Source organism: Camelus bactrianus, chromosome 4, assembly GCF_048773025.1.
Source record: "Camelus bactrianus isolate YW-2024 breed Bactrian camel chromosome 4, ASM4877302v1, whole genome shotgun sequence".
Lineage (NCBI taxonomy): Eukaryota > Metazoa > Chordata > Mammalia > Artiodactyla > Camelidae > Camelus > Camelus bactrianus.
In genome coordinates, this window is record NC_133542.1 from 96,907,253 (window position 1) to 96,924,183 (window position 16,931).

Below are 16,931 nucleotides of genomic sequence, written 5' to 3' on the forward strand. Positions count from 1 at the left end.
GCATGTTAGATTAGTTGATATTTGATATGGAGTCAACATTTCATTTCTCTGATAAGTGCCACTTTCTTGTATGTATGTGTGTGTGTATATATATCCATATCCTGTTTTATATGTCATTGGATTTGGTTTGGTGACATTTTATTGAGTTTTTTTGTGTCTGTATTAATAACAGAATTTAGTCTGTAGTTTTCTTGTGATGTGTTTTTCTGGTTTTAGTACCAGAGTAATACTAGCCTCACAGAATGAGTTGGAAAATGATATTTCCTCTTCTTTTATTTATTTATTTATTTATTTTTTTTGGTAAGAGTGTGTGAAGAACTACTGTTTTGTTTGTTTGTTTTCCTTTAAATGCTTGATAGAATTTACCATTGAAGCCATCTGGACCTGGGCTTTTCTGTGGGAAATATTTTTACTACTAATTCAATCTCTATGTTTGTTATAAGTCTATTCAGATTTTCTATTTCTTCTTGAATCAATTTTGGTAGAGTGTATTTTTCTAGGAACTTATCTATTTCATCAAAGCTATGTAATTTTTTGGCCTACAGTTATTCAAAGTAGTAGTATGTAATCATTTTTGTTTCTCTAAGGTTGAAAATAATGTCTGCTGTTACCAACTTCTGAATTCCTTGAGATGTTTCTTTTTTCTTAATATAAACATTTCGAGCTACAAAGTACTGCCTTACTTGCACCCAGTAAGATTGTATCTACTATGTTTTCATTTTTGTTCTCCTGAATGTATTTTTCATTTCCTTTGTGATTTTGTTTTAACCCGTTGTTTATTTAGAAGTGTGTGTTGTTTCATTCCCACCTATTTGTGTATTCCAAAATTTCTTCATTGATTTCTGATTTCACTTAATAATGTTCAGAAGACAAACTTGCATGATCATATAACTTTCACATTAATTGAAGATTGTCCTGTGGCCTACTAGATGGTCTGTTATATAGAATGTTCCCTGTGAGGAGGATATGTAGTCTGCTGTTGTGAGGTAGAGGCTTTGTGGATGCTTGTTAGTTCTGGCTGTTCTGTGATGTTTTTAAAGTCTTCTATTTTCTATTTGATCCTTTGACTGATGGTTCTATCCATTATTTAAAGAGGAGTGTTGAAGTCTCTGACTTTATGATTGAATTGAATTATTTCTCCCTTGAGTGCTGTCAGTTTTTGCTTTGAGCCTTCTGAGGCTCTGTTGTTGGGAAACCATGTGTTTATTGAGTTGTATCTTTCTTGGAGATTGACTGTTTTATCATTTGAAAACACTCTCTAACCTGTAATAGCATTTTTAGTTTTAAAGTCTGTTTTATCCGATACGAGTATATCCCCTTGAGCTTTCATATGTTTGCTGTTTGTATGCTATCTCCTTTCCCATTCTTTTACTTTCAACCAATTTGTAACATAACATTTAAAGTGTGTCTCCAATAGACACATGGAGATATGTCTTGTCTTTAATCCTCTCTGACAAATTCTACATTTTGTTTGCATTGTTCAAACCATTCGCATTTAATAATCCTATTGATGTTAGATTTATGGCTGCCATGTTAATTTTGCTTTCCACATGTCTCATGTTTATCCCATCTCTGATCTTTCTTTACTCATTTCTTTTCCATTATATGAATGTTTTCTAATGTAGCATTTAACTTTGTGAAGGATTTTTTCACTATGTTTTTTAAGCTTTTTTCTTTGTGGTTCCTCTATGGCTTACCATATATATCTTATTGTTTAGTGTATGTCAAATTTATACTAACTTAATTCCAGTGTGGTGTAGAAAAGTTATTCTTACACAACTCTTTTACCTCTTCACCCTTTTTATTCTATTATATTATTATACCTATATCTGCTACAAATGCAAATATACGTTTTTATAATATCACTTTATATAATATCTTTTTAAAAAGTTGAGAAAATCAAGGAGAGCAAGTGCATAACTTTATTTGCTAAATACATAATTTTCTTTATTCTTGTTGATTCATGCCATCTTGTGTCATTTTCTTACTCCAAGATGACTTTGCCTCCACTGTATTATTTGTGATATATTTTTTCATCAAATATATTACATTTTTGTATATGTTATAGGTTCAACAATACAATTATCTCTTTCTATTTATTTTATTTTATACAGTTACTTTTTAAATCACTCCAGAGAGGAAATAAGAAAAAGTATGCATTTATATTTCCTTTTATGATGACATAATTACTGTTTCTGGTTATCTTTTTTTAACTATTGTTGCAAATTATTGCGTAAGGTCATGTGTTTTTACCCTAAAGAATATCTTTTAATATTTTTAACAGGTGGGTGTGCTGGCAACAAATTGTATCAGTTTTTGTTTATGTGGGATTGTTTTTACTTCATTCTCATTTTTGAAAGGTAGTTTAACTGATTATGTTTTATAAATATCAAGCTTAAAAAATAGAATTTTTAATATGTTGCCTCATTCTCTTCTCACTTGCATTGTTTCTGAGGGGAAGTCAGCTGTTACACTTACTGAGGTTTTCTTGTGCAAGGAGAACTGTTTTCCTCTTGCTGCTTTCATGATTTTCACTTTTGCTTTGATTTTCAGCATTTTTACTATAGTGCGGCTAGATATGGATCTCTTTACATTTGTTCTACTTGTGGTTAGTTGAATATCTTTGATACATAGATTAATATTTTTCATCAAATTTTTGAAGTTTTCATTCATTATTTCTACAAGCATTTCTTCTGCTCCTTTCTCTCCTCTCATTTTGGTATTTCCATTACGCATACTTTGGTGTATTTAATGATGTCACATTTTTCTGGGGCACTGTTCATTTTTTCTTTTTTTGTGTGTGTCTGTGTTCTTTGGAACGTGTCCATTCATCTGTCTTCAAGTTTGTTGATTTCTTGGGGGGGAGGGGCAGGGTAAATCTACTGTTGATCTCCTCTAGTAGACTTTTCATCTCATTTAGTATATTTTTCTAGTTTAATTTTCATTTTTAAATGATATTTGACTTTTTATTGATATTCTCTATTTTATGAGATGGTCATCATACTTTATTTACTTAAGCATGGTTTTCTGTAGTTCTTTGAACATATTTATAATTGATTATTTAAAGTATTTGCCTATTAATTATAACATCAGGGCCTTTTCATAGGCAGCTTCTACTCCTGTTTTTTTTCTCCTGTATATGGATTATAATTTCCTGTTCCTTTGTACATTTTTTTTTTGCTGAAAATTAAACATTTAAGATAATATATTGTAGCAATTTTGGATACTGAAACACCCCCCCCCCAGTGTTTTTATTGTTTGTTTGGTTGGTTGGTTAGTTTAGTGACTTGGCTGGACATTTTTAAGTGAGTTCTGTTTCCTCTGCATTTTGAAGCCTTTGTTGTCTGTCTTCAGAGGATATAGCCATGGCTTGCACACAGTCACCCAAGGATTGCATTGACCTTATCAGGGCTCACATTACTGTCTTTTTTTCTCAATCTCTATTAAACACTTTGCTGCTGTTGACATTGTACTAAGCTGTTTGTCTCCACTGACTTTCAGCTCATCACTGTGTTTTTCTTTAGTAATCTTGTCCAATTAAATCCAAAATCTTTGCAGGGGCTAGTTTTTGAGTCCATCCTTTGTGGTTTGTTATAATTTTCAGAATGGCTCTTCTTTCTCTTTTTCTCCAAATTTTATTGAGATATTATTGACATATAACTTATGTAAGCTTAAGAGGTATAAACATAATAATCTTATATACATATTTATAGTACTGTGAAATGATTACCATAATAAGATTGGTTAACATCCTTCACCTCACATAATTGCCTTTTTTGTGGTAAAACATTTAAAATCTACTCTCTTAACAATGTTTAGATATATAATACTGCACTATTTATTATAGTCATAATGCTGTGCATTCGATATCCAGAATGTATTCATCTTATAGTTGGAAGAATACATTTGTATCTTTCAACCAACATCTCCCCATTTCTCCTACCCCCAGCATCTAGGAACAACCATTCTACTCTGTTTCTGTGAGTTTAGATTTTTCAGATTCCAGAAGAAATGATAACAATAGTATTTGTCTTTCTTTGTCTGATTAATTTCACTTAGCTTAGTGCCCTCAGTGCCCACCCATGTTGCCGCAGAAGACAGGATTTCTTTCTTTTTTATGGCTGAATAATGTTTGTGTGTGTGTGTGTGTGTGTCTGTCTGTCTGTCTGTGTGTGTATTACCATTCCTGAGTACCTTTCTTGAATTATTTTCTCCTGAATGTTTTTGTCTGGTTATTCTCTGGTAAACTGCCTTAATTTAGCCCTTTGCTCTTGTTTGACTAACAGCATCCTCTTAATTACTTGTTACCAACATCTCCATTATTTTGGAGAGCACTCTTAGGTTTCAACTTCCTCTCACTCTTTTCTCCATAAAGTCAGTTCCTCTGTGGACAGCACTGGATCTCTCTGTTTTGGTTTTGGTGCAGGTTCTGTTTTGCTGTGTTTTTTTGCTTTGTTCCCTTTGTGTCTGAGCCAAATGCTTGAGTCCCTGCTCTGAAGTTGAGTATGGCATTGGAGGCTTACTTCTGTCAGATGGACACCTCTACTTGATGAGCAGGGTGCTAGTGGGGATAGTAGCCTCTGGTCTTCTTAGACTGTTTCTCCAAGTGTGAGATCTCTGCCCTATGAGTGAATAGAGCTCATCAATCAAGGCCCCAGACGTCTTGCTGTGCCTGAGGTAAAGCTTCAAACTATGAATGAGTAGCAGGTAGAAGGTGGGAGTTCTAGCGTCTCAGTTATAATTACCTGGAATATAGCTTCTGCAACTCAAGATGAAGAATAATGAGATATGGTAGTAGTTTGTTTCTCCCAAAAATATACCATAATCCTTGACTGGACCTGAGGAGACTCTAAGCACATCTTCTTGCCAACATGTGCTTTGAATGGAGCTTCTGTTCCACTGGTTGGTGGGGGAAGGGGAGTGGGACCAGCTCATAGCTCAAGTGCCACCAATGCTCACTTTTCTCACCGAGACTTCCTAGGCTGTCTTGAATAAATGTGTATTCATTTACTCTATGCCTTTAGGATGCTTTCCAGAGCCTTTTAATTTTTTTTTCAAATAATGTTCACAGGTTATATCTATTTCACTGGGATTTGGATTTATGGACTTCCTCATTCTGAAGTGGTATTTCCATAGATTAATATCTCTACCATCTGGTATTGTATTTGGTTGCTTCCTTATGATATTTTCATTTCCATAATAGGTTATGCATTTTTGAGGAAATAGCCAGTCTCAAATAACATGAAATATCTCATATAAAAGCTTTATATAATAAATATCTGTGGAGAGAATGAATTCTAAGCAAGTTGCTGATTTCTTTGGAAATTAATACAGAATAAAATGCTAGATGATGTGAATATTTATGTGCATAAAACAAAGAGAAATTAGTATTACTTCAGCCATGTCACAGATCAGCTTTGTGTATGCAAGTACTGGACACTCTAGTATCTCATGGGTACAGTCACTTGTTCTCCAAGTAAGAGGAAATGTGTTCAAGGAATGTTAATTTTCTTCTTATTTTTAGATTGCCTCAGATTCATGAATCAAAACTAGGATATTAAAAAAATAGAATATTGGTATTCTTTTCTGTCTCTCAAAAATAATTTCAATTTCATCTAGGATTTTCTCTTATTTAATTTGTAAATCTAGAGCTTCAGCATTATTGTAAGTTTAGTCTAGTGATAAGAAATGAGTTACTGGCTGTGATCTACTATGCATATTCTGTTTTGAACCAAATATCTCACTTTTTATAACAACCACATTTGAAATTATTACTAATTTTTGGAAAAGTTATGGGCCTGAGAAATTGACATTATTAAAGATAGCTGGAAATTCTGAAAAAACAAAAAGAAATTAGAATAAAACCATGAAAACACTGTACTTAAACTGAAGTGGCAAGGAATACCAATGAAAATTTTTCAGTGCACCTAGATGTTTAACAATGATAAAATTAATAAATTGTGGTATAAGTGTACAATAGAACACTATGAGTAATTAGAATGAACAAAATAACAGCAATATGCAATAACCTTGGATGACTCTCACAGAAATTTGAGAAAAGGAGTCAAAAGTAAAAATTAATACAGTATGATGTTATTGATGAAACATTCAACAGAAGGCAAAACTAAGCCACGTGATCTAGAAAAACATTCAGAAGCCATTTAAGTAAAAAGAAAACTAAGGGGAAGGTTATGAAATAAAGTGGAATAATGCTCAGTTTACAGAGTATTAGAGGACTATTTTATTACTAAATTTTTACTTTCAGTGTTTTAAATTCTTCTTTGGCTTTATACAGTCTTTCTCTAGATACCACTTTTTTCCTGAATATATAAATCATCTGGAAAGCAGGGGAGACATCCGTGACCTTGAAATCTTCTGCAAGAATGCATCCCTGTGAAATTGATGTCTAATGACATTTTGACACATTAACAGACATTTTTGGAAGCAAACAAGGAGAGTGCGAAATCACACTGCTCTCCTCCTTGATCTGCACTGTGTGAAATCCTCATTTTATGGCCCCTCATGTATTTGAAAGTGCAATTTTGTTTTTGTGAGTACAGTATTGTCACCATAGTTTTACACCTTTAAGTTAGTAGGTCTGTCCTCAAATGTGTTTTATTTCCTCAGCAAGGCATCTGTTTTTATGAAATAGTACCACATTAGTAAAGCATACGTACAATGAGGGCTTAATTAGGCTGTTTATTTTGTGACCATGTTCCTAAAGTGTTCTTGAGAGGATAGATCAACCTATTAAAAATCTAAGCTTTAAAAACAAAGCAGAGCTATTAGGCATCACGCTTTCTTCATTAAGTCAGGAATTTGATTTTTCGTTCTGTGTGTGTGTGTTTAAATTTAATAGCACAGTGCCTTGATAACTGCAGAGACTTAAGACATGCTGTTTGAATTTAAAATTAAGTATGTATCTTTAGAGACAAAGTGAACAAAAATGCAGAGGGACATTGATGAAGACATCTTAACCTTCCATTCACAATAGTTTTTTTATCTTCTCAACATAGAGATAAGACATTTTGTTGTAGGCCACCATTGCCTAGATCAGTGCTGCCCAATACAAATATAACCTACACTTATAATTTTAAAAGTTTTAGTAGCTACATTAGAAATGTTAAAAATAGAGGCTCAATTAATTTTAGTAATAGATTTTATTTAGCCCAATATATTAAAATATTTTCACTTTTAATCAATAAAAAAGCTATTAATGAGTGATTTTACAATTATATTCTATACTAAATCTTTGTAATTAATGTGTGCTCTATACTTATATCCCATCTTAATTTGAACATGAAACATTGAACAGAAATACTATTTATATTTTATAAAATTTACATTTGATAAAATAGATTCAGATACTCATTTCAGACATATATTTTTCAATAACTACATTAAGTAAATAAAATCATTCATCTTTGACATTTGTTACATTTTATAAAAAAGTAGTTTATCATTTTTAGAAAAATAGATTGATCCTTGAAGCAAAATCATACCAGTTACAAAACTATATGTGGATTGTCAATTCCCTGTTATTTTAACTCAATATTGTATTATTGAATAAAAAAGAGTATCATATGAGTTGAAAAAATCTAAATTTATTAATGTAGAATGTATAAAGCATTCTTCATTATTTTTACACTTATAGACAATTTTTATAATTATTTATTACAGTGAACGTTTTTGCCGTTTGGTTTTCTGAATATTGTATAAGATCTTTTGTTGATAATATGGAGTTTTAACGTGAACATAAATCTCTGTATTTTTCTAGCTTGATCACAAACAACATTTCCTTGGAGATTCAAATTTAGGTTGTTCATAAGCAGCGTGATGATAGTGAGAAATATAAACTGCCTTACCATTAGCTTATTTTCTTTCATTTTTAAACATTTCACAAGCATACTTTTGATTTCAAGAAAATTTTAAATTGGATTTAACACAGTACAAGAAACTTTTATAAAATTCTTCCACAGCTTATTTTAAAATTGAATATTTTAAAATATTTTAAAGAGAAAGAACAAACATTAATGATGTAAAATCTCAAGAGAAAAGTTTTATATATATATATAGGCTGTAACTATGTAGAAAACAGTCAGATTTAAGCACATCTATTTCAGTGGGATGGTGTTGAGTTTGAGGTGTGTTGAGGAGTGAGAGGATGAGAAATAATGGAAGTAGCAGTAGGTAATGTCTAATAGATTTTAAGGGAAGATTGAACAAACGAGTTTGATAAAGAAAACTGGTGCACAGAAAGTTGTATTTTTCTTTTCTTTAAAATTTTTTGTTGTTATGAAATTTTGGTTTCTTGTTAAAAAATAAATTTGCACTGATATTATTTCTCTAAGCCTTTTTTGGAAACTTTTTATAGCAATAAATAAAGGAAGAAATAAAAATGGAAGGAAGGATGGAGTGGAATAATTTTTATCTTTTCATAAACAGGAAAGGAGCTGTCATCCAAAATCATAATGTAATTTGTATGTGCCATGTACTGGAGTAGATGTATTAAAATAAAGGAGATACTGAGATGGGACACATAACTCCTCAGATATCAAACAGTAAAGTCAATCATTATACAATAAATGTCAATAAAAAGAAATGTATATATATATATATCCAAAAATTATTGATTAAAACACATCAAGGAGCATGGACTAGACCCAATGCAGAGACTTAGTTCTATGTGAACACATGATAGGGAAGGGGAGATAATACCACGTTTAATGGTCTCTGACTCCGACTTCCAGACTTTCTCAAAGTGAAGAAAGGAGAGAGAGGGCAACAATGACCATATGACAAAATCAAGTGTTTATGGGTATGAGAAGCTTTGCCAGAGCCACAGTGAATATTTGAATACTAAAAATTGAGTAAAGATGTGCTCCTAGAGCTAAAGGAAATAATATCTGGTGAGAAGTTTTGGGGTACAACAAAGGTGAATTGAAACTGTGATTTATCCTCCCTCTCTTCATCATAATACTTTTGAGGAAAATTGCTCTCATTCAAAAAATGATTAATAATGACAAAAGAACTTTCATGAAATGTATACAATGATGTTAAAGGGAAAAAAAGGCAAGAACAAACAATTGCAAATGGAAGATGAAAATCATTTTTCACATTATGATTTTCAGTGAAGTAGGAGCAGAGTTCAGAGACAACGTCTCTAAAATTTTGAAGAAATTCTAGGCTTAATTTTTTTTTTCAAAGAAGGGTAACATGACCTCAAAATGAGATTCTGAGAAAACAGAAGAAGTAGAGGTGAAAATATAAATGTATAGAAAATTTAAATATTAAGAAGAGTTAAATGTTAAATTAGAAGCAATAAAGCAAATATGACTGTAAATATAGTCAGGAGTATTATGGAAAAGACAGGAAATTTTAAGACTTTAAATGTGGGAGGAGCATTCTTTACAATAATTGTGAGGTAGAAAATAAATGTAGAAAACTACAAATATAAAATTAATACAAAACTGATATTCTGAAGAAGAAAGAAAAAACTGAAAATACGTATATTTAAAGATAAAGAAGAAGGAAATTACTGGGAATGATGGAGTAAGGACCACTAAAACTTCTTAATAAACAAAAAGCAATAAAAATACTGGTAAAAATTGTCATAATCAACTTTTTCAAAACTTGGAAAGTTAACCAAAATGTGCAACAATCCTGGGTACATTTATTCAAAAAAAAAATGGTTAAATTTAGGTAGGAATAGTTAGCTTGGTAACTTTGTAACTTTTGTGATAGTGACATTGTAACTCTTCCATTTTAATCCCTGTCTCCTCAGCTCTGGGATAGATTTGAAAACCAACAGCCTGAAATCGTTATGAAAACCTGCAGTTTAGAAACCACTGTGGGGAACAAACAGAACTGGAGCTCCTCCAGAGCCCAGTATACAGAACCTGGTCATTATTGGGACTGTGTAACAATTTCCTGGAAAACCCTATCACCAGGCCTTTCCTTATATGACCTTACTTATAGACGTTCCAGAGCTAACAAATTTAGTCTTTTCTCTGGGTGTATTTTTCAAAAACAATCATCAGTATCTGGTTGACAAGTGATAACAGTTGAGGAAAATATAAGGCTGCTGGTTACTTAGGAGAAACATACAAATGCACACACACACACACACACACACACACACACACACACACACACACAAACAAAAACTATGGAAGACTATATCCAAAGGAGACTTTGAAAAGTTTCAACATACTCCTAGGAATTCAGAAGACCACGTGCATGTGTAGAAGTGTGCATTTCCAGAGATACGTGTATGCTGAGCAAAGAGCTGAGTAGACCCTTAGCTCTCCTTTCTGGCTGACCTTGAGTCTCTGTGCAAGCAGAAAGTAAAATCTAGCCAGAGCCATAAACTGCCTGTCTGAGCACTGAAGGTATGTCCTAAAACTCACAAAGTCCCCTGGAAAATGAGAGAAGACTGATTTGTTTGACCCATTTAGGTAATCTGAGTCCAGTCATTAGCTGACCACTAAGCTAACTCAGCTAAAACTTCAGTAGCTACAGCTGACAAAGAATATGGACTTTACAGAATCAATTCAGAAAAGCATCCAAATAAGTAAACAACAGTGACAGCAAACCCTAGGTAGAGGGGAGAGTTTTAGTTTCAGAGCTGTCACATGTTATTTAAAATTTTAATACTTCAACAAAAGAAAAACATACATTACATGTAAAGAAACAAACTATGGCATATATAACAGGAATAAACAAGTCAATCCGAACTGTCCTGGAGGCAGGCCAGATATTGGACTTAATAAACAAAAATTTAATTCAGCTATTTTAAATACACTCAAAGAACTAAAGGAAACAACTTCAGAAGAATGGGAAAATATATGGATAATATCTCAATAATTAAAGTTATCATTGGATATACAGAAATTATAAAGTAGAGCCAAGTAGAAATTACGGAGTTGGAAGGTACAAAAACTAACATTAAAAATTCACTGGGGACTCAACAGCAAATTCGAGCCAATGGAAGGAAGACTAGCTGACCTTGAAGATGGGTCAGTTGATAATACCCAGTCTCAGGACCTGAAAGATAAATGATGGAAAAAAATGGACAGCGCTTCAGACACCTGTGGGACCATAGTGAATATACATACATATGCACAAGGGAGCCTCAGAAGGAGAAGAGAGGGAGAAAGGGGCAGAAAGAATTTTTGAAGAAATAAAGCTAAAAAATGCTAAATTTGATTGAAGATAAAAAGGTAGGAAAATACAAAACATGCAAACATTTTAGAAAAGAGCTGGAGTAATAATACTAGTATTAGTCAAAAGAGATTTTAAGGCAAATTTGATACTGCATGCTTGGAGGACATTTTTAAATGATAAAAGTGTCAGTCAAGAATATATAACATTTACAAACTATAGAAGTCATAGTACCACAATATGTGAAGCAGAATTACAGAACTGGAGAAATAAATAGAAAATTCAAGAGAATTCAGTACTCCACGTTTGATAACAAATAGAATAAATAGGCAGATTAATGGCAAACTAGAAGACTTGAACAACACACCACTATAATATAGTTATACCTAATATATGTATATAGAACATTCCGCACAATGTCAGCAGGGTACACATTCTTGTCAAATGTGCATGCATGGGACTTCCTTCAGGATAGACTATATGTTAGGTCCTAAAACATGTCACAAATATAAAAAATGGAAATCATTCAGGGTATGTGCTCATATTGCAGTGTAAGGAAGTAAGAAAATAACAGAAGGAAATTTGAGAAATACACAATTATGTGGACATTAAATACAACAATCATAAAAACATGGGTCAAAAAAATCACAAAAAAATTAGAAAATACTTTGAGGTGAATGAAAAAAATAACCCAAAACATATCAAACCGTATTGAATGCACCTAACACAGCACTAGTAAGGAAATTTATGTGTAACAGGCTATATTAAAGAAAATAAATATATCAATAATCTAAAGTCCATGTTAAGAAACTAGAAAAATAAAGGCAAAATGCAACCAAACTAAATAGAAGAAAGGAAATAATAAAGATCAAAACAAAAGAAGTAATAAAATAGAGAGTAGAAATACAATAAAGATAGCAAAAAGCCAAATTTATGTCAAAAATTAAAGTTAACTGATTAATAAACACTTCTGTGTTTAAATAAATGGGATAGTTTGCAGATGTAAGTACAAATATATTTGGTGGTTGAGGGAGTTTGTATCTCACAACTCCAGACATCTGTATATAATACATTGTTAAGTAATGCAGTGCCAGTAAGAGAGACACAGAGATGGGGATCCGGATGAGACACGGAGATTTGGAGAGAATGGCTAAGCGTAACGGCCACTGCATTTTGTAATTCAGGGACCACACAAATGTGGGAGAATTTATGGGCAGGTAGGTTAACAATCATGAATATTTAGCTTCCACTCATCTGTTCTGTTGTGGGATTGCATCCATCAGTACAAAACTGCCCTAGTATGAGCACAGAAAAATAAGGTATTTGTTGGGTTTTTTTCCCCTTAAATTTCATTACCTTTAAAAATTTCCTTATTTACTAATTTTTGGTCAGACGAAATGACACGAAAGGAATGGTATAGTGTTGAGAAACTGAGACTCAAGGATGTTACGTTGTCGGAGGATATAGCAAGTAAGTGGTAGGTCTGTAATGTGAACATAGAGCTAGTCTGACAAAAAGGAAAGCTGTATAATTGCCTCATCACTACCTCTCCTACAGGAAAGCTAACCTGGGTTAACCTGGCAGCTGCTGCTCAGACTTCCTCATGTTTCCTTCTCTGTTTCAGAACATAGGCAGCTAGTTGTTTTGACAGGATCTCTCACCCTGTCTGTAGAAACGGTGCCACTTGTGATTCACCTATGCTTGTCCAAGGCCACTTGAGAGCCAGGATGTAGAACTATAATGCATAAAAGTAATTTTTTGAGCAGCAAAACAAGGACATATGAATCAATACACCGCATAGGAGTGTCAAAAGGTCAGGGGTAGTGGATGTGCACAACAGACTTACATTAAAACTAACTTTGGAGTTCTCAAGTGTAATGTAGCAGACACAGTGTGTGTCATTTTAAATGAACAACACAAGGAAAACAAACACTACACCAAAACAGATACATCTTCCAATACAGCAGTTATAAATAACTTTGTATTTTTCATTATTTTCTGTAATAATATTACAGCATTAAAATAACAAGCAATATATTAGAAGCTTTGATTCTTGAACAGTCATTTTTATAATGCATATATGAAATACTTAGCTTTTTCAGTTTTGTATTTAAATAATCAGCTAGTAATGGAGATTCTCAGTACACTGTCTTCACATAGTGATAGGTACAATGTAAGTATTAAATCAGCTCTTCAAAGCTTTGCTGAACAACAAAAAAAAAAAAAGACTAAAGAGTACAGCTTGGCCGTGCAGTTATTTTTGGGTGGTTTGTTTATGTTCCAGCAGAAGAAAATAACAAATCTTTTAGCAGATGTCTGGACCAATTACTATTTTTATCCTCCTGTTTGAACCACAGCCTAGGGCATCTTTTGATTCTAATATTTTGGTACTATTTTTTAAAAACCTGACATGAATATTCACTTTAGATAATTAGAAGTAGACATGGTGAGTTTGGTGCAAAATTTCCTGTGCTCTGTATATATGATCACTTCATATGCTATCTTTCATTTTTCCCGGGATTCAAATTAAATATAGGATAATAGGACTGTGGCAAACTGGAATGGATGAGTAGAATCTAAACAAAAAATAGAGTAAAGGCAATAAAGCATTAGATGCAGGGTGTGTACTCCAAATATTCTAGTGACCTCAGTATGGTAATATGCAAATTTTATATTATAAATACTGTCAAATCTCAGTGTATCATATTTGGAGGGATGGTGCTGTGACGAAATTTTCTCTAGTCATCAGCTGTTATTGGTATCATTAAAATAGCAATGTAGCGCTAATACTTTTCCAGGTTTGTTGAGATATAATCACAACAAATATTATATAATATTTGTAAGTTTGTTATGTACATGTTGATTTGATATTGTGAAATGATTACCAGAGTAGCATTAGCTAACTTTCCCATCACCTCGTATAGTTAACCATTTCTTTTTTCTTGGTGATAACATTTAAGGTCTCTTTTAGAAACTCTCAAATATATAATATAGTATTGTAAATTACAATCACTAATATGCATGTTAGATCCCCAGACTTATTTGTCTTATAATTTGCAGTTTGTACCACTTGACGAACATCTCATTTCTCTTACCTCCCAAACCGTGGTGACCTCCATTCTACTTTCTGATTCTATCGAGTTTGGTTTTTTTTTTTAAAGTTCTATGTAGAAGAATATACAGTATTTGTCCTTCTCTGTCTGACTTACAGTATAATGTGCATATTGTCACAAATGGTGAGATTTCCTTATTTTCATGGCTAATACTCCATTGTGTGTGTGTGTGTGTGTGTGTGTGTGTATGTGTGTACATATATATATACATCTGACATCATTTTACTCACTCATTTGTAGATGAACATATAAATTATTTCCATATCTTGGCTGTTATAAATAATGTTGCAGTGAACATGGGAATGCAATGTCTCTTTGAGACAGTGATTTTATTTCCTTTTGATAAATACCGAGAAGAAGGACTGCTGAATTATATTGTAGTTCTATTTTTTATTTTATTTTTTATGTTTTTGGGTATCTCTCAATACTCTTTTCCATAGGAGTTGAAACAATTTCACATTCCCACCAACAGTGCACAAGGGCTTTCTTATCACCACATTATTACCAACACTTGTCTATTTTTTTTTTTTTGATAGGCATTTTAACTGGGGTAAGGTAGTATCTCATTGTGTTATTTATTGGCATTTCCCTGATGATTAGTGATGTTGAGTATCTCTTTACGTGAATATCAGCCATTTGTATACCTTTAGGAAAATGTCTATTCAGTTTCTCTACCCATTTTTAAAAATGATTGTTTATTTGCTATTGATTTGTATGAGTTCCTTATGTATTTTGGATATTAACCCTTTGTCAGATAGGTGATTTGCCGATATTATCTTCTTTTCTGTAGGTTGCCTTTTCATTTTGTGGATTGCTTTCAATGCTTGTACTTTTGTTGTTTTATCCAAAAAACTGCTGCTAATATCAATGTCAAGGAGCTTTTGCCATGTTTTTTAATGGGGGTTTTACAGTTTCAGTTCTTGTGTTGAAGTCTTTAATCCATTTCAAATTAATTTTTGTGAGTGACATGACATGGAGTCTAATTTCATTTTACTGCTATCATTATCCAGTTTTCCTAACACTGGTTATTGAAGATATTATCATTTCCCCATCGAGAATGCTTGACTCCCTTGTCTATTGCTTGTTGACTATGTATGCAGGAGTTTCATTCTGGGCTCTTTCGTTGGTCAGTGTGTGTACTTCTATGCCAGTGCCATACAGCTTTCATTACTGTAGCTTTGCCATATGATTTGAAATCAGGAAGTAAGCTGCCTACAGCTTTATTCTTCTTTCTCAGGATTACTTTGGCTATCCAGGGTGTTGTTTTATTTTTCCATACACATTTTATATTTTGTTTTCAATTCCTATGAACAATGCCATAGGAATTTTGATAGGAGTCACTTTGAATCTGTAGATGGCTTTGGGTAATTTGAACATTTTAATAATGTTAATTATTCTAATCTATGTGTTGGAACTATCTTTCCATTTATTTGTGTCTTCTTCAATTTCTTCCATCTGTCTTAAAGTTTTCACCTCCTTAGTCAAATTTATCAGTATTTTATTTTTTATGCTATTGTGAATGGGATATTTTTCTTTCTTTTTCAAATACTTATTTGTTGTACAGTGAACTGTTACTGCTCTCCATGTGTTCATTTTATATGCTGCAACTATACTGAATTCATTGATTAGTTGCAACAGTTTTTTGGTGGAACTCTAGGATTATATGTGTATATATATATATATGACCATATCATCTGCAAACAAAAAGAGTTTTACTTATTTTCTTCTGATTTGGGTGGCTTTCATTTTCTTTTCCTTGTCTGATTTCTCTGACTAGGACTTGCAGTACTGTGTTGAATACTAATGGTAATAATCAGCATCCTTGCCTTATTCCTGATCTTAGGGAAAACTTTCAACTTTTCACCCTCACATATGATGTTAGCTATGGGCTTGTCATATATGGCCTTTATTATATTGAGGTACATTTCTTCTATATTCAATTTGTTGAGAGTTTTTAGTCATGAAAAGATGCTGAATTTTCTCGTGTGTTTTCTTAATTAAGAGGATGACATACAATTTTTATCTTTCATTCTCTTATTATGGTGTATCACATTTATCAGTTTGCTTATGTTGAGCCATCCTTGTATCCCAGGGGTAAATTCCACTTCATCTTGATGTATGATCTTTTTAATGTGTTGTTAACTTTGTTTTGCCAATAATTTTGATGACTTTTGCATCTATATTCATCTGTAATACTGGCCTGTAGTTTCTTTTCTCATAGAGTCCTTATCTGGCTTTCGTACCAGGATAATACTGGTATTGTAAAACTGGTTTAGGGATTTTCATTTCTCGTCATTTCTCTGAAAGACTTTGAGAACGGTTGATATTAATTCCTTAAGTGTTTGGTTGAATTCACCAGGGAAATGATCTGGTCCTTGGCTCTTCTTTGTTGGGAGATTTTGGATGACTGATTCAGTCACCTTAGTCATTATTGGTCTGTTCAGATTTTTTATTTCTTCCTCATTCAGTTTTTGTAGATTGTATGTTTCCAGCTATGTAACCATTTATTCTAGGTTATCTAATTTGTTGGACTATAATTATTCATAATAATCTCTTTGATTGTATTTTGTGGTATCAGTTGTAATGTTTCCTCTTCATTTCTCATTTTATTTGAATTTTCTATTTTTTCTTAGTCTAGCTAAAAGTTTATCAATT

At 32.5% G+C, this 16,931-nt stretch overlaps 1 long non-coding RNA gene across 2 annotated transcripts in view; it reads left to right on the plus strand.

Annotated features, from left to right (window-relative positions):
• Positions 1 to 16,931, plus strand: part of LOC141577559 (uncharacterized) — a 545,046-nt gene that overhangs the window by 12,017 nt on the left and 516,098 nt on the right. The gene's annotated exons all lie outside the window — the stretch shown is intronic.